The 19408-nt window shown below is 38.5% G+C and overlaps 1 protein-coding gene across 3 annotated transcripts in view; it reads left to right on the top strand.

The window, feature by feature from the left end:
- The window catches only part of Sfmbt2 (Scm like with four mbt domains 2), a 295751-nt gene that overhangs the window by 20137 nt on the left and 256206 nt on the right, over window positions 1–19408 (top strand). The window lies entirely within an intron of this gene.

Here is a 19408-nt window from a genome sequence, read left to right on the forward strand (position 1 = left end):
CAAAATCTTTCAGCATACTGTTAACCAGAAATTTTGAGGATATCTTTGTCTTAGAGGAAAAGCTTTCATTCATACACCATGAAGTATGAGGTTATCTGTGGGTTTCTTATAAATACCTTTTATTTTTATTGAATTGATAAAGTTATTTTCAAGTACTAATTTGTGTAAGTTTTTCTATTTTAAAAAGAAAATAGCACAGAAAAATTAGAAAGCAAGCAAGCAAACAAAAATCGACAACAACAAAAGCCAAAACATGACAACAACAACAATTTTGCATGCTTGTAGCTGTGACCTGAGCAACTCTTTTCACTTTTTTTTTTTTTTTGTCTTTTTCCTTTTTATCGGTACCAGGGATCGAACTCATGACTGCCCCCTTGCAAGACAGGAGCTTTATGCCGCTGAGCTAAATCCCCAGCCCCCATGAGCAACTATTTTGAAGATAGCAATATGTCATATAACTATTATTAAGTTCCCATCATCTTAGTTTGAAATCCTGTATTATTATGTTGTTTTTAATTGTGAAAGGGTATCATATCTTGTCAAATGCTTTTTCTGCATCTACTGAAATGGTCATGTGGTTTGTGGTGGATTAACTAATAGCCTGTAACACCCAGATGAATTGAAATCAGTGTGGTTCTGGATATAGAAGATTCACCTGAGGATTGTTGCCAACAGAATAAAAAGAGAACTGTAGGGGAAGATGGTGTGCTGTTGATTTCCCTGCAGAACCTTGTCACACTGGTTTTCTTGATATGAACTCAACTGTTCTCATCATCAGAGGAGCGTGAGTCCTCATCGTCACTGAGCATGGCGTGGTTCTCTTTGGAGGAGCTCTGGTCCTTACTTTAAGTGTTGCTTCCTAATTCTGGTGCAGATCCCTCAGCCTGCTGACACAGATACTTCACCCTCCTATTGCAGACTTTCCTAGCTTCCACCCACTGACTTTTGGGGCTTCCCAGGGCAGATCCTTGCTACAGACTTGCATAAGACATTGTCGTAGGTTCTAGGCCTCCAGTTGGACTTGTGGAGGATGTTGCCATGGGCTCAAGGTCTTCAGCTAGACTTGTGCAGGACATTGCCATGGAATCCAGCCCCTCAGCTGGATTCTTTGGGTCTCTAGTGTGTGGACAGATCTCGCACACACTTTTGCATTTGACTTTTTGGGTGAATATTATAAAATAATCATATAAATTATGTGCCTTGCCCTAAATACATTCCCTTGTAAACCCTAGGTACGACATGATTTTATTTTTTATTGTATTGATGTAGTTTATTACACTGAGTAATTTTCATATGCTGAATCAACCTCCTGTTTCCATCTATCATGTACAACTTGCATTTTACAATGGCTTCCATGGGTGCTGGAGCCACACAACCATAAAACTTGCCCAGATAGTGATGGCTATCCTGACTGTGTGATCACTTAATATCACTTTGCTAGATTCTCAGTTTGGATCCGAGCTCAGAAATATGCCTGAAGAGCTGCTTTGAAAATGATGTATGGGTTTAGTGGAGGCAGATTATATGACCTATTCAGAACTCTACTGAGAACTCTCAGTAATTGTCCTCTAGGAGCTTGTCAGAAGTTTCACGTGGTTTGTTTTCCTACTACCTATAACCTTAACACCATGAAATTTGCTGTGGTTCAAACATCAGGGCTGTTTATTCTACAGTCTGGACTTTGTTCCAAATTAATTATGCTCTGTCCCCACTAAGAGCTATCAATCTTCCATGTTTCTGGATTAAAAGGTTGTAGCTGTATTATAAGAAAGTAAGCTTTTCCTCATGAACTCACTAAGCATTGTGCAGCTTTCTTAGTAGTGCAAGGTACAGAGTGCTATATCTTGTTCTTTATTTTAGAGAAGATACCCTGGAGGCCCCAGATTACTGGATTTGTAAAAACATTCTGAATGTGATTGTTTTGTGATCCATTAAGGGTTGATCTTACTTTCTCTGTAGCATAAGCATTTTCTTAAATTATCTAGAGTACCTTTTAAAAAATCAGATCCAATTAACATGATCTTACCAGTACAGTGAATCCATGTGATAATCTGTGAAATGTCCAGGTAGTCCATTCCTCTTGAAATTATGTTACCACAGAGGACAGAAAAATTAACACATGGAAGAAGACTGATTGTTTACTGCTATTCATGTTGTGTTCTCTTTAGTGATAAGTATGTGAAAGGATATTATCAGTCAGACTCATAGTTGTATATTATGTGCCCAGGGCTCTGAATCTGTTCTAACAAGTACATCACATCTGGTACAGAATAACAACTAGAACTATAAGTTGGTTAAGTCTGTGGTGATAATTCACTGATATCTCCCAGGATCTATCTGGCTTTTGCAGAGGTCAGACTGGTGGATTAGGTGAGAATCATCAATGTTGTACCATCCTCTCCAGTGTTTGAAGATGGCATTAATCTGTTATTCTCCTCAGATATGTTTGGATTTCAAACTAATTAAATAAGGAAATAGAGTGCTAAGCATATATTCTATAATACTCTTCCCTCTCTATGACACTTATGCCCCCTTATAGGATCTGAGCATAACTCAGCATTCTTTGTCTCTGATTATTGACTTAGGTGCTTGCTTTTTTCCTTTCTTTTAGTTTTTCACTTTTCCCCTTCCTTCCTTCCTTCCTTCCTTCCTTCCTTCCTTCCTTCCTTCCTTCCATAAGGACCATGTACAATTGTAACACAAATATGTCTTTTAAAAACATTATCGGTTGTGGTCATCATCTCAAATGACAGGATCATGCTTGACTTTCTTCTAAGATTTTAAAATCTGTCTTTCCTGGTATCCCGAAATGGACATGTCTCACGGCACCTGATATTAGCCTTAATATTTTGGGGCTATGATTACTTTCTCATATGGTTCCATGTATTTCAACCACATCAACCACTTGGGTCTTTAATGGTCAGAAAATAAGATAAGGCTGCTAAAAATGTTATAAAGTACGAAATCACCCAAGCAAACTCAGGAAGCAGTAACATATTTTTAAAACTATTAAACTATAAATGTGTGTGGTTGACTATGGCTGCCACAGGAAGGAGTGTTCCGGTACAGTCAGGACTTTCCTAGTGTCAGTGCTCTATGGTTCTTTTAACTGTTAACCTTTTTCACTTTAACCTCTTTACTGATTTGCTCATTTCATAGAAAACCTAAGAGAAAACAATTTAAATTAGTCTCAGCCTTATTTGTACCAAGCTGATCTCACTGGGTAGCTTAACTCAATAGGAGAAAAGTTCTTGGCCTCAGTGTGAGAAATGGAAACATGAAAAGCAGTAGCATACTTACTTATAGCTATCAGATAAGAAATGATGGAAAAGTTTGTCAATATCCACTATGATCAATGTACTGGAGACCCCAGTTCACTACTGCTGAGAAGGAGGTGAGTGCCTCAGAGAGCAATTTGGCAGTTCCAACTAGAGCTGATGAGCTACATACTCTGTAACCCGGATGTGCCATTCCCTCATAGGTATTCACACACAGACCAGATAACATGTATAAGAATTTACAAGCAGCAGGGGTGTTTTGGAAGGGAGAAATTATGAATTGGTGAAATAAACTTGAAGGTCTATTAACATGCTATGGACAGAAAAAACAAATTAACTTATTTTATAGTTTGTAATTATAATTAAATTACATCTAACAACAGGGAAAAGCCTCAGAATCTTGAGTGAAAAAGAAAACTTGGGTTACTGTATTTGCTTCCAGTAAAAATTTAGCATATATTTGGTGACTTAAAATAATGAATAGATTCGGTTTTAATTCTGGAGATCAGAAGTCCAGTTACCCTGGATCAAAGTCAAAGTGTTGGAAGGGGACACTCCTCCTAGGGCTCTGGGGAGGGACCTGTTTCATGTCTCTTCATTCTCCTGGAGGCTGCCAATGTTCCTTTACTTGTGGATGCATGGTTCCCAGCTCAGCATCCTCCTCTTTGGTAAGAGTAAAATCTCTCTTCACCATCCTTTTATAAGGATATGTATGAACACCCTCGCTGTCCAGCAACACAATTCAGGATAATCTACTCATCTCCAACTACTTAGCTACTCACATCGGCAAAGACCCCATTTACCTTATTAGGTAACATTTACAGGTTCTAGGACCTGCAATCTTTGAATGGCCATTAGTCAACATACTATAACTACCTATATAGTAATTTAATTTGATGACATTTTAAAGCACTGGGATAGTTAAGGTTGATTGTGTCTACTTGATTGGCTTGGAAGCCACCTAGAGGACTGGTAGAGTACCTGCTGGATATGTCTGAGTGGGACACAGAGGTGTGGCCTTGGATATTATATATTGCCCCTGGCTCCTTCCTCTCTGGTACTACTCCCCGTTCTGCTTCTTGATTGCCATGAACTAAACAGCTTTGCTCTGCCAAATTTTTCCACCGTGATGTTCCTACTTTGGAGCCAGTTAACCATGGACTGAATTTCCTGAAACTGTGAGTTACATTAAATCTCTCCTTCTTTAAACTGTACATGTCAAGAGCTGTGCACCCATGTCAGGAAAGCTGATCAGTACAAGTATGCACTACAATAATGTGTATTTGTGCAAACTGTGAGTTGTTTGATCCCTCAAAGTTCTTCCTCTTCACTTTTCCATTCTTCCTGGCACCTCGGAGCATCCATGTAGCCATGTTTAGAGTAATGGATACAAGCAGAAATGCCAAGTCCCATGCTCTGAAACTGTCTCACTTCTCCTAGTGAGCACCAAGAGAAAAAATAGGAGATGCTACAGGATCATTTGGAGAAGAAATACTTTTATATGTTATTTAACCAGATTTATTTTGAACCCCTATTGTTATGGAAGTTTTATCTTTATCTTAATATTCATGTAAAATAATCATACTTAACTAATATATGTTAGTAACAATATTAAACTATTCAGAGAAATAACATCAAACTAAAGATGAGGCCAAGGATATAGCTCATTGGCACAGCACCTGCATGGCAACCATGAGCTTGTATTTGATTTCCAGTATTAAAAAAAAAAAAACACTAAGGAGAGTAGAGCCTGGTGAAATAAATGTGGAGGGGATTTGTAAAGTTAGACAGGAAACTTTGGTTTACCTGTAAAATGTTTTTATTCTTAAATTTATAAGTGAACTAACATGTTTATTATATTGCTCTGTATGCTTTTTTGAATATCTGAAATACTCTATTAAAACTAATAAAATAAAAAATAATAAAGTAATAGATGGGGTGAATGATAAAGTATTTAAATGAAAAAAGAATTTGAAAGTCGGGCATGGTGACACGCGACTGTAATCTCAGCCCTCATGAGGCTGAAGCAGGAGGATCATTGTGAGTTCAAGACCAGTCTGGGTTAAAAAGAGAGCCCAAGGCCAGCCTGAACTACATTGTGGGACCCTGTCTCAAAAAAAAAAAAAAATGACCAAAGATATTAATGTGATAAATGATCATGGTTGAAAAGCTATTTGTACTAAGCTTGTTCTGGAGCATTCTTTGCTTCATGGGATAATAATAAGAATGTTTCATTTATATGAATTTTTTTCCTGGAAGATCAAGGGTAAAAATCTGCCCTAGGGAAAAATGTGCTGTAAATCCATGTATCTCCTACTTTCTTAGGTATTAAAAATTTCAGGCAAGGAAATCCCTTAAAAGTCAAGGTCAGGAAGTCATACAGAGCACCTGGGAGTACCTTCAGGAGATTTGAAGGTTTTCTGTCTATTCACTGAAGTTAAATGCTTATCCTGAACAAGTTTGCAACCTGTCAAGGTTAAGTATGTAAAGGAAATCATGTTTAAGGCTCATTAAAAAGGAAATGTGTTCTGATAAAAAAAAAAAGACTTCATCATGTTGTTTGAAGAGGCAAGAATCTGAGGGTTGTGCATTAAAATGGACGCTCCAGGTTGCACAAATATCCACTGTCCCTCATGATCCTGTCAGGAGCTTGGGCAACATAGAATGTGTTTTTCTATAGAGAGTAAAGGAGTGCGAGCATTCCCAACAGTCTTTCTGGTAGAAACCTCCAGATATCTAGCTGTTGTGGCAGGAAATCAACATGCAAAGGCACCTCAAGGCTCCAGAATAAAAATTTCCATCCAGCCCAACTCAGTGCTCTGGGAATCTAGGTTCCCTAAGGCAAGAGGATGAGGGCCACCAAGTTATCCTCCATGGTCTGTTCTTGCTCTGTCCCTGCCTCTCCCAGCCACAGACTTGCTCTATTTTTAAGCAAAGATATTTTCTGCAAGCTGGGAAAACCTTCCACTTTATTTGTAATCTTGTTTCCTTGTTTGCTATGCTTCTCTTCCCTTTTCTAAAGCACGTCCTGCACTCCAGTTTCAGGCATAGCTGCTGCTTGAATACACTTTCATGTCCCCCACCATTCCCCGAGGATTGAGGACTGGATATGGGACCTTCACTCTGAGCTACATCCCTACCTGTTTCTCATTAAACTGCTAAATTGCCCAGACTGGGCTCAACCTTGCCATTCTCCTGCCTCAGCCTCCCAACGTGCTGAGATTACAGGCATGCACCACTATCCCTAGTTTCTACAGACTTTTAAAAGTAAGGTGTTGTCTTCCACAGTACACACACCTAACACAACACAAATCATGCCAACAGATCGCTCACTACACAAGCTTTCCACATGGAAATTTCCATTACACTTTACTGCAGTGGCTTTGCCAACATTTTGTCTCAATACTTTGCAGATTCTCTTGCTGTATGAAGTGAAACAAAGTTTTAAAAATGTAATTTCACACTATGGACAACTGTACTTTGGGTTCTGTACTTTGCTGAATAACTTTGTTTCACACAGGTGGTTAATTTCAATCCTTCCTGCTGAACCATCCTTTACAGTGTTATTAATTTAAAAAAAAAAAACTTTTAAAAGAAGCATTGCAAGTGGTTATATACTTAATGAGAGAGCAAAACAGTTTAAGGGATGAATTCTTGCAAGGAAGAGCCAGGCATTTTGGTCCATGTCTGTAATCCTAGTACTTTAGGAGGCGGAAACAGGAGGACTGCATGTTTGAATTGAGCCTGGGCAAGTTAGCAAGACAGTTTCAAAATAAAAAGCAGTGGGAATGTAGCTCAGTGTAAAAACCTTGGGTTCAATCTGCAATACCATAGATATGTAGGCTTAGATAAATAGAATGATGGATTAGATTAGATAGACAGACGATAGATAGACAAAAGGACTAGGAATATAGCTCAGTAGGAAGGGTCTAGTTTTTCTCTCAGTACCACAGGGCAGGGGAAGTGAGGAATTTATGTTGGAATTTATCATAAATTCATATCTAAAAGAAATTATTTTATTCATTCATTTTTTCGATGATGAGGAAATTGAGGCCTGGGGTGTAGTAGATTTACCCAAATGTACATGGGTTTGGGGATGTCCTGCCCTCCTTTGGGCCTCTGCAGGGTTAGCCCCCTTGAACTGGAACGCTATTCTACCCACACCCCCCACACACCTCCATTGCTCCTTCTCTGCTTGGGAGGTCACGTCCTCTAGAATAACTGCTGCAAAAATCTTCAACCCCATAAAAACTCAGAGAGCACTGCACTTACTGCTAATTCTTATCATGATGCATGCATGTGGGTTTTTTGCTTGCTGGCCCCACATCTTGAACTGTGAACAGGGCTTACCTTTGATGTGAGTTTGCAGAGTTTTGTTATGAGTCTGCAAGCAAATTACTTATTATGGTCTCTGCAGTCAAGCCTGATAACATTAATCTGTATTTTCAGCTACTCCAAAGCATCACTACTTCAGCTCCACCTTGGATCATCAGGCACTGGATTCTCATAAGGAGTGTGGAACCTAGATCCCTTGCACGTGTGGTTTGTGATAGGGTTTGAGCTCTTATGAGAATTTGATGCCATAGTTGATCTGACAGGAGGTGGAACTTGAACAGGGATGGGAGCACTGAGAGCAGCCTTAACTACAGAGGAAACAGGATCACTCACCTGCTGCCCACCTCCTACTATGCCACCCATTCAGTGGCTCAGGGTTGCAGATCCCTACCTTAGAAAACTAGTCAGAACAATAGGCCGGGATCTCAGAGACAGTGGTGTACTGTGTAGTGTTTGAATGCTACATGCTTCAAGCTGCTACTAAGACCCACTCCCCCTGAGAACTCGCTCACTGAGACCTTCAGACATAGCTTCTTTCCCTTACTCTAAAGATGAGCAGATCATAAATCATTTAAAAAATGTTTTCCCATTTTGTATTACACTGGAAATCATTTGTTATTTCTGACATTTCCTCTGTATTGGCTATTTACTCCATTTATAATATAAATGGAGAGATGTTTTTGATGAAATATATTTATTATTAAAGATTGGCTTTTTTGTCCTTATTAGTCCTTAAATATCACTATTAAGTATATTACTGTGTTTAGTATCTCAGAAAACTTAAGGATTTGCCTATTCTGCAATGATCTAACATTACAGCATGAATGAAGAAACTAAAGCCTGGGGAATTTCAGTGGGTGGTTGTATCTCTGATCACTGGCTTTACTCACAAGTTCTCTATACCTCCTGCCACCATCTTCTCTGGCAACCATGCAAAAACTGGGTGCTCTTTCCACCTAGTTCCAATTATTGCTGACCACATTGATCAGCCCCATGTACAATTACTAGCATTTCATTTTAGAAGGCTAATTACTGTTTCCTTTTTTGGATTTTTTGAGGGGGCTATACTAATGGGTTGGAATAATCTGCTCCACTTATTCCAAAACAATATAAAATCAACCACAAGGACACATCCATCAATGTCTTATTCTCTTCAGTTCCTCTTAATTTACTTTGAGTGAATGTCCACTACATCCAGGACCCTGTGACAGCTCCTTGGAGCTATAAAGATGATGTCATGGGGATTATATCATTGATGAGGCAGTTGATATATTTTTTCTTCTACAGAAGTTCCTCTGTCTCTCCATATGAATTACCACCATTAAGTGAATGCCATACAATTAATTTTTTTTCTGAAAGGAAATGGGAGGTGCCACCAAAAAATAAAGCAACACACTGTAGCCCAGGGGCCCACCTGGGAGCCCCGCACACCCACTGTCTACACTTGCCCCAACCCAGAGGGTCTCATGAGGAAGATTTGCCAGAGATACTTTTTCCCAGTTAAAATGAAACCTTTTAAAGTGATTTTCAGAGTCACATGCTCCATGTGGAGCTAGCTCATCCAAGTAGCATCCAAAATCATCAAGTCACCAGTTGATGATAACTCACTTTTGTGGTCATGAAGGTGGGTTCTTTAGGCTCCTGCAGCGCCTCTCATAGGTCTAAATGCCCTCAGTAAGAAGAAAATAAAAGTACAATCAGTCCTTAATATCTTGTCTGGACTGTGGGAGTGAATGCAGGGCCTGCCAGAGGCTGTTTTCAGTGCCTCTGATGACTTCAGGGAGTTGAGGGTGTTGACACTTTGGACCATCAGCCCTTGGATAATGGGTCTGTGGCCTCTACCGAAAGGCAAGCATGTGGCTACACTACTCAAAATCTAACCTGGCAACAAAGCAAGTCTCCATAATAAAGTCGAGGTTACAGCATTATAAAACGGTCCCAATGAGGATGTGATGTAAAAAAGGGAGAATTCCTGCACTAGGGCATTGTGCAGTAACAGGGTTGATGGTGGATATAAGGAAAATCTGACACCACTGAAGGAGTAAAGCAGACAAAATGCAACATGCGATTATTCTAGTAACCTGGTGTTCACCAAAACCCTTATTAAACCCTGACTTTTGCTTCATAGTGACTTCACAGTGGGTGTCTCATCAACGAGTGGGTGTCATATACTTTATTTATTCATATGTTTATCTAATAATTATTTATTGAAAACTTTTTTTTGTCTTTTTCATTTTTATCGGTACCGGGGATCAAACTCACAACTGCTTGCTTGCAAGGCAGGCACTTATGCCACTGAGCTAAATCCACAGTCCCTATTTATTGAAAACATGTCAAGCATTGTTCTAAACTCTGAATGTTAAAAAGTGGGGGAAAAAAGCTCTGGTCTCATAGAATTCACCACATAAATATGAATCCCTTCCGACCTTCGAATACTTTTATTTTAGTGTATCAAGTGGGCCTGGGATAGAATTAAAGTACAACACTGATATGGTACATTGGTTGGTACTCTGCAGACTGATGCACTCAATGTACTTTCTAAAGTAAAACTGGAATACCTTGAAAATTCACATTTGTTTCTTGGTAAATGAGAAATCGAGTTACAATACTATTCATACAACATGATCACATATTGTTAATGCACAGAACAATAACAACAACACCAAAATGTTATACACTTAAGCTTTAAAAGCAAGCATGAAATAACGAGGTCATTTTATTTTCCTCTTTGAGTTTTTCGGTTTTCCTAGTTTTATACACTGACTGTGATTTACTTTTGTAAATGGAAAATACTCTTTAAGAGTATATGATTTGGGGATTTAGCTCAGCAGCATAAGTGCCTGCTTGACAAACATAAGGTCATGAGTTCAATCCCTGACACCATTTTAAAGATAGTAAAATACAACAAAACAAGAAGAACAAAGCCAGTGAAGACAATGCAGTGAAATTGGTCCAGAACTTCAGACTAGGATACCAGGATAACAATAGTAGGTACCATAGTATATCTTGTTATCATCACAATAGTTGATAATTCCATCAGGTATAGCAAAAATCAAACCAAAAACAGAGCACTATAAACCCAATCAAAACAGGACATTAAATAGAGCAAAAACAATTAGAACAAAGCAAAACAGTGAAAATAATATTGACCTTCAAAGACAAGAGAGAAGGAAATCCCCCATATTTGCTATATTGTATACTGTCATCCTCCCAAGAGATGCTCAGACCTCTGGCCCTAGGTCAGCATAATCAACCAAACAATACCAGCATTTAGTTGCTTTATGTACCTTAGCTGCTAACTCCTGCTGACCTCAAAACCATCCAGTTGTTGGGGGGGGGCACTTGATGATTGATTCTTCAGCCTGCTGGCAGTAGGCTCATGGGAGGCACTGACTTATTCTCTTCCTGGTGCACCCACAGCTCACACTGCTTACCTGGAAGACTGGCGCGTTGCTTTCTTGGTTGGTTCCCAAGTCCCAGCATGGCTGATTCTCCGGAGATGCTGACTTGTTCTTTCCCTGGCGCACCCACCAAGACTATATGACTTTAAAAAGTAACATTTATAAATAATTTTGGGATTATTAATTAATCCTCACAATTTCCCTGAAATACAAGACACTTAAGACTACGCTAGTTACTAGTTCATGCACTAGAACTATTGACAGAATTTGAAATCTCAAAAATCTTAGGCTATATACTTTATCCATTCAACTATATTCTCCTGATATGAGGGGAATTAATGCTTTCATGTCTTCATTCAGCTTCACCTGAACGCAGAGCACTGAGGAAGGACTTGGGAGGTATTAATGTCTGAGAAGTGAGGCCAGAAAGCATGGTGAGGAAGTGTGGAATAGGATGGGAAGGAAGGAAAGTATAATGAGAGTTATCATGGGGCTCAGGCCTGCTCAGGTTTCAGAAAAAATAAAAGTGCACCTGACAAGTGTTCCCTCAATAGGCAAGAAAACTGATATATTTTCCCCCTAACCTCTACCCCATTAGGTAAGGGATGCTTCTAAAATTATCAATTGCTTAGTGTTTGCTGACTGTCCCCATATGTGAGATGTGAGATTAGTCCAGAGAAAGAGTGAGGTTAGAGAGAGACCCAGACTTTGGTTATGGATGTTACAGACTCAAACTGCAGGAAACCTCACAGGTGCATTAAAAGGATGGGGGTTGGGGTCACCTTGACAAAATTGGAGGCATTTCTGTATCAAAGAGCTGTAAAGTCTTGGTGCCCTTATACAATAATAATTCTCCTTCTCTCCCTCCTCCTTCTGCTTTTTTTTTTTTCTCTTGAATAGACTCTTTTGCAGGTCACACAGCTTTGTTGGGCAGTTCTTCCTTAAATCTTGTTTCTGACCCTTGAAGTATTCTCCCATCTCAGGTTCCTTGGTTTCCAAGATGGGGGAAGATGGTTGTAAGAGATGAATACCATGTGAGATTGCTATGGCCCAATCTGGTAGCAGAAAACTACCACTTTGTAAAAAGCCACTTGAACACACACTCTATTTCCCAAACTCATTCATGGTTCCCAAGTAAGTGTAAAGGAAGCACATTTGGAAATACAGTTTTCCCACATATCCAAGGAGAGAGTACAGAAGTTGGTAACTGTTAGCAATACTCTGATATGCTTCTTTTTTCTTCTCTGGGTACACTGATATTCTCTAAATACCTTGTACTTAGTGCATAGTCTATTCCTCAGGAAAAGAGCTTGAGCTGGGCATGGTAGCACACACCTGTAATCCCAGCCCTTGAAAGGATGAGTCAGGATGATTGAGGGGAGTTCAAGGCCAGCCTGGGTTATATAGTGAGTTCAAGATCAGCCTGAGCGATTCAGCAAGACCCTGTCCCAAAACAAAACAAAAAACCCCCGTGATCTTGAGTTCTTTATGTAGACTATTTCAGATGCAGTTGATTCTGTGTAATTGCTAATATTGAACTGCTAATATTGAGTAGATTATTTATCCACAAACATGATATCACTTGACACGTATTTTAGCTAGAATTAGAGCATCCAATAATAAATTGTAGGCCAACTTTGAAAAACTATGTGATTTATGACATTTCTTCTTCATCTGAAAAGTAATAGTCTGCTTTAATTACACTCTGCTATGGTTATTTTGGCTAACTAACTTGTTATATATTTTTTAAAGTTTATATAATCATTTCTTGGTATCTAGGACTTCTTTCATATGAATGCTCAAGACTTTAACCTACACAACCTCCCGTACACCTTGAATCATGACTAAATTTCTTATAATGTCTAACACAATTCTCATACTTCATTTCATCTTGGTGAATTAGTATAGTACTAGACATGATTCAAGTTTCAGTTTTCATAACATCATAGAAGTCTTTCAAACATTCTGCTCTTTCGTTGACTGAATTCACAGATGTGGAAGTCATAGATATGGAAAACCTAGTATATATTTTCATGGGGTTTTTTGCACATATGATACACACATCCCACATACATATAAAAAGCTATATATACATAACAAGGCCAGATAGGGATAGCACTGAGGCTAGAATTTCGACTCCTGAATATTTTGTACTAACACATCCTTTCCATCAGTCTTGTCACCTTGTCTCCTCTGTGAACGGAAGTGCATTTGTGCTGTGGCTCTCTCAGCAGCAGATATGTGCCCTTGACACTAGCAAGTAAATGCTGATGGCAGCTGTGGGTCAAAGAAACAACACAGGCCTTGTTGCAAAATCCAAAGAAAGCACAGACCTGTAGTCAATCTCTTCTCACCCACAGAGCTACAAGCGTTTCTCAGTTCTAAAGTTTCTAGAGTGAGAGGAGCCAAGGCTAATTATTATACCTTAGGGACCAGTAAAACACACACCAATTAAAAGTCTGCATTTTCTAGCTAAACAAAACAGTACTTGGTGTCAACGAATAGGGAAGTCTTATTTTTAGCAAAGTTTGCACAGTCAATGAAGTGGGGTGAAGGACTACAATTTCAGTAAACTCAGCTAAAAGAATTGGATATTATAACAAAATGATCATCCATCTAGAAACCAGAATATTCTGAAGACAAATTACTGGATGATGATTTCTCATCAGGTATATGAACCAATAACAATATAAAATGATTTCAGTGAGTTTTCAATTCCTTATTCATTTATTCATGTGTGCTTTTCTATTTATTCATTTTCCAGAGATTTATCACGTGCCTGTCATAGAACAGAATCTGTGCTAGGTGCTGGGTCACTTGATTTCTTCTGTCTGGACAAACAGACTTCAACAGGCCTGGCTGGCTTGCTGCGGTTTGATCTGGGTTGTTCTCTGAGTAGCAGTTGATGAGTCAATGACTCACTTGCAGCCTGTGCCATATATACTGTTTGTCAAATAAAAGTAACATCAGTGAAAATTAAATTTTTGTCTTTCCACTTCTACATCACAAGACTGAAACACCTCTAACTAATGATTCCCTATAATTTAATGAGTATCAAAGGATACAGAGGTCTGACGGAGAATAGCATAGATTTAGCCTATAGTAAGTGCTCTTCTAAAGCATATTTCATACATAGATTCACTTAATCCTCCCAAGGACACTATTAGGTAGAATATATTAACCACTTCACAGTTTACCCAAGTATCACTCAGTGCCTTTGTTGATGTGCTGACTATCTTGAGCATCACTCAGGCAGATATCATTCCAGCCAGTCAATTCTTGTACAGTATTGAGAAATTTGATTAAATGGTAGTTTTTATGCTTTTGGTTATATTACCTTAGAAAAATCAACAATATATGTAATTTTTGATCATCTGGTATTTAAATAATTGGTCAGGTAAGTGGTTAATATTCCTACTTTGTGGAAATGAAAGCAGAGATTTGGGCATGGGGGCATGCTGAGTGCTGTGACCCATAGCACTCAGGAGGCCGAGGAAGGAGGATCATCATGAATTAGAGGTCAGTTTGGGCTGCATAAGCAAGTTCAAGACCAGCCTGGGCTACACATTTAGACTCTGTCCAAAAAGAGAGAAAAAAAATGAAAGCAGATGAAAATAGATGATTTTCTATCTCTTGATGGAATAATTTTGTCTTCTAATATTGGAGATAATGGCCATTCTGTGTTATTCTGTTAGAAAAGTGCACTACATAAAAAAAACATGGCTTTTTTTTAGTTGCAGTAGAGAGTCTGAACAAAATTATATAAAGAGGATTTTATGTAGAACATGCTATTTGACATACAATACTATTCATTCATTTCTTCATTTGACAAATATAACAATTGCCTATTTAATCTCATGGAAGAAATTTCAAGGCACTTAAAAGTTGAGGCTGTGACATGGCTATTGTTGGGGGCTTTCAGCCAGATTTATGTTAAAAAATCAAGAGCACAGAGCCCAGTAGAATGATTTAAAACATTGTGAGTCTGGCCAGAAAGGAAACTCTCATCAAGCTATGGACTACAAAGATAGAGCTGAGAATATCTTGATTGCTGAGAATAAACAGGAGAATATAAAAGATGGTCTGAGGACATGATAAGAAACAGCTAGTCTCCACCCCGTACAGCCTCAAAATTTGCAAAAGTGAAAGACTGCTTTGAGGAGAAAACTGCAGAGCATCATGTTCCAGAATGATGGAAACATAAAAAAATTTGTTCCTCAGAACTGCATTCAGAGTGCCCAGTGATCCAAGCACTCAGTTCCTACAGCCAAAATAGAGGAAAGCCTGGTTACTGCTCCAGGTGGCAGCAGGCCTTGGCAGCAACCACGTGGCGCTAGTTTTAGAATACAAGACTTATGGGATTAAGATGGCTTCCATCCCAATTTCAGAAGGCCTGGGAGTCCAAGCAGTGTACCTCTGAGAGGGCAATATGTGAAGATGTAAATGTGAAGTCAAAGGTACAGGGTAAAGCCCAGAGGTTCAGAAAAGCAAGGAACATGGATGATCTAAGGAAGTCTGCAAGGAGGGAGCAAAATAGCCCAAGAGCGAAGCCATAGGAGCTACAACCACAAATGCCATACAGGTGAAATCATGCAAGCTATTTCTTTTCTTTCCTTTTCTTTTCTTTTCTTTCTTTCTTTCTTTCTTTCTTTCTTTCTTTCTTTCTCTTTTCTTTCTTGAGACAGGGTTTCACTATGCAGTTTAGAGTGGCCTTGAACAAATTTTATAGATTAGACTGGCCTCAAACTCTCAGCAGTTCTCCTGCCTCAGTCTCCTGAGTGCTGGGATTACAAGCATGTGCCACCATGGCCCAGCTCATGCAAGCCCTTTGAGGCTCATAATTTGCCACAGATTGCTCAGATGTGGGACATGGAACTATGGGACTCAATATTTGCCCTGCTTGAATTTGAATTTTCTTTGGTCCCAATCAATCCTTTGTATCCCTGTTTGTAACTTTTGGAATGAAGATGTTTATCTTGTGCCACTAAATGTTGGAAATGTTTAAATTTTTATTTGTACAGGATTTGCAGCTAAGAGTTTGCTTTAAATCTCAGAGATTTGGCACATAGACTTTTCAGCAATGTTAAAAGTGTTAGGACTTCAGCAACTCTTGCCAATGGACTAAATGCTTTTTACATAAAGAAATGTATATGAGTCTTCGGGGGACCAAGGACAAAACGTATGGCTCTAATGTAATATAGTGTTGACAGACTTAATATTGATTCTTAAAGATTGTTAAACTTGTGTTATAATATTCAGGTTATGAAATAAGAATAAATTTGTCTTTATATCTGGAGACTGATTTTAAAAATGTGTGTAGTTGGCAAGTTGACAGGGGGTGGATTTTAAGGTTGATACATTGTGTCAACATGAGAAATTTAAAAGTTTAACAATGGGACTCAACAGGGAGCCACTGTCCTTACTTTGTAACCATCCTCTGTAACCATTCTGTGGAAAAGGAAGGCAAGGAGATGTTGTGAATGCTACAGCCACCCTCGGGGTGAAAATCTGCTTATAATATAAGGAAGGAAAAGAGGCTTGCTCTCCCTGTACCTTTTTTTGCTCTTGCTGCTTTTGCTATCTTCTGCTGCCTTGAAGTATTTCCCCCGTGCCACGCCACCTTGCTTTGGAGACAGCTGATTATGGACTGAAACCTCCAAACTGTGAACTAAATAAACCTTTCTTTCCTTAATTTTGGGTGTCAGATATTTTGTCTCAGTAATGAGAAAAAAGTAATTTAAAACAGCAGCCAAGATGGGCCTTTCCTTACCATTATTAAGACCTGGAGGGCATCGGCAATGAGCACAAAGCTTTATATTCTATTTTTGTTGTTAACAACAAAATTCTTTCTCTCTGACCTAGGAATTTCATATCTTCTATAAGCGTCCATAAAGCAGTAACAGGCTGACTTGGTAAATTGTAAGTAGGATTAAAATCTCAAGTTCGAAATAGTTCTCGATAAGGCCACACAGGTTCGTACGTGGTAAAACTTGAATTTGTACCTAGATAGTTCAGCTTTGAAGTTCACAGTCCTAAATACTACCAATATTACATCAAATGTAGGAAACTAATCTTTCTTGATGGATTAAAGGAAGATTTTAAAAAAGAGAACTTAACAGAAGAATGAGAGAGAAAGAACACTCCAGAAAGGAAGCAATGTGTGCAAAATCTGAAAGCCAGGAAGCTTGCATCATGGTGAAGGCTTTGAGAAAAAAGATGTAAGATGAAAATGTCCAGTAGAATTCTTCTGGGAACTGGTGTGAAATATGTGCTTACAAGGACTGGCAAAGGCCAGATCAGAAAGGAGAATGGGTGGCCATTAAACCTGAAGAGAGACAACTACAAGGCTCATTGACAAGGATGCACCATGATCAGATTTGTGTTTCTGAAAGTACACAAGATGGACTTGAGGAGTCAGGCAAATGAAGTAAGGAGAAGTCAGTGTAATCTAAATAAGATGTGATAAGCCCTGGGCCTCATAGCATGAACAGTTTAAATGCCCATATTTTAATTTAATGCCTGAGAACAATGATTAGCTTGGAATTACTCCAATCAGATGAGTTGTATATTTAATTCCTAGTCTTGATCTTTTTGCTTTATAAAAGAATGAGTGAAGCTCAAGTAAAGAGAGCAATTATAATTAATCTTGATTGTCAACTTGATGGGCTTGAGAAATGTCTAGGAGACTAGGAAGGCACACTTCTAGGTATGTCTGAATGAGTTGTGGGCATGACTTTTAAAGGGACTATATCTATTACCATGGACTGAAATCTCTAAATTGTAATACAAATATACTTTTCCTCTTAATTCAGTTTCAGGTATCAGGTATTTTGTCCCAGCAATGGAAAGCTGACTAATACAGTGATCTTGATTCTGCCAATTCCAGATATAAGACATGGAGAAGCTGAGTCTCTGCTACCCTAAAAATGAAAGAAGCGTGGATGATATTATCAGAATGGGCCTACTTGCTGTTTTCATGCTAGAAAAAGTCAATGAGGATTTCCTATCCAGAGCAGAAATTCTCAAACTTTTCTGTCTTGTTGGGCAGCAAAATATACTGCTGAAACACATATAACTCACTCTTTACTCCCCACCACCTTTTTTTTATTGTTGTTGTACTTGAGAGTGAAACCAATGTGGAGATTTTACACTGACTTACATTCCTGGCCCTTTTTATTTGCTTGTTTTTTTATTTTGAGACAGGATCTGTCTCAGTCACTAAGTTGCCAACACTGTGCTCAAACTTGTCCTCCTCTTGACACAAGCTCCAAAAGTTCCAGGACCTTAGGCAGGCATTACCATGCCAACCTTTTTCCTCTCGTGATAAAAAAATTCTAGTATCAAGATAATCACTAGGGAAGCTAGCTTGGAGGTGTTGATGTTAGGTAGAGGATTAAAAATTTATATGCTCTGGCACTCAGATGTGGAAACTTTGACTCTTGGTTACCAATGTCACATGTCTTTAAGTCTGGTTATAGAAACACTGTAGTTCAAATATTATTGATGAAGATAAGCTTCACTGTACATTATAGGGCTAGCAAATTAATCCATAGCAAACTAAATTAATAATACTGAATTGAAACAAAATATGTAATTTGTAGTTTAAAAACAACAGTACTATCTTTGAAAATTATAACTGAGATAAGACATTCTAAATTGCCTAACATCCATTAACTCTTCATCTCTCTTAAAAGAGTCCAGAATTTGAGAAATACACTGTCCTGTACAAAACCAAGCATGTTTGGAGAAGCCAGCCTATTCATTCCAGGTCATAAATTCTACATGGTCTAAATAAATTCTATACTTCTTGATATGGTTGGTTTAAACATTATCAGATGGCAATATTTCTTCTCTTAAATACTGCTGTATCTGAATGTGATATGTGACAATACTTTATCTACCACACAGTCTTCAGAGATGGCAACCTGAGGAGGATATGGAGTGGAGGAAGAGCCAAGATAAAGATGGAGAAACATACTCATCACAACTTTGGTATTAATGATTGTGTATGTAAAAGGAATGTTTAAGGAAGGTTTTAGAACCAAAGAAAGAAAATTTGTTTTTCACCACCTCTTGATAGAAGATAGACTCTAAACAACTTTTAAAAAGGTGCTTACACAAGAAATAACTGAGGACATCCCACCACTGAGTGGATGATGAGCAAGGAATCCTATAATGGATTCCAAGTAATAGCTCCACTGCTATTTGTCTAAAGACGTTACAAATAAAAACACTGATAAATTACATCAGCAAGAGGACAGATTAGAAAAGATTATCATAAATTTTTTTTTGGCTTAGAATGTACAAACCAGTGAAAAGCTTTTTACTGTCCCCTTTTCAACTGCTGTTTGTAGACTCCCCTCACTCCAGGATACCTGTCTGCATTCTATATTA

This window comes from Cavia porcellus, unplaced genomic scaffold (assembly GCF_034190915.1).
Source record: "Cavia porcellus strain 051 isolate PalLab524CR breed Dunkin Hartley unplaced genomic scaffold, mCavPor4.1 scaffold_13, whole genome shotgun sequence".
In the NCBI taxonomy this organism is placed as follows: Eukaryota; Metazoa; Chordata; class Mammalia; order Rodentia; family Caviidae; genus Cavia; species Cavia porcellus.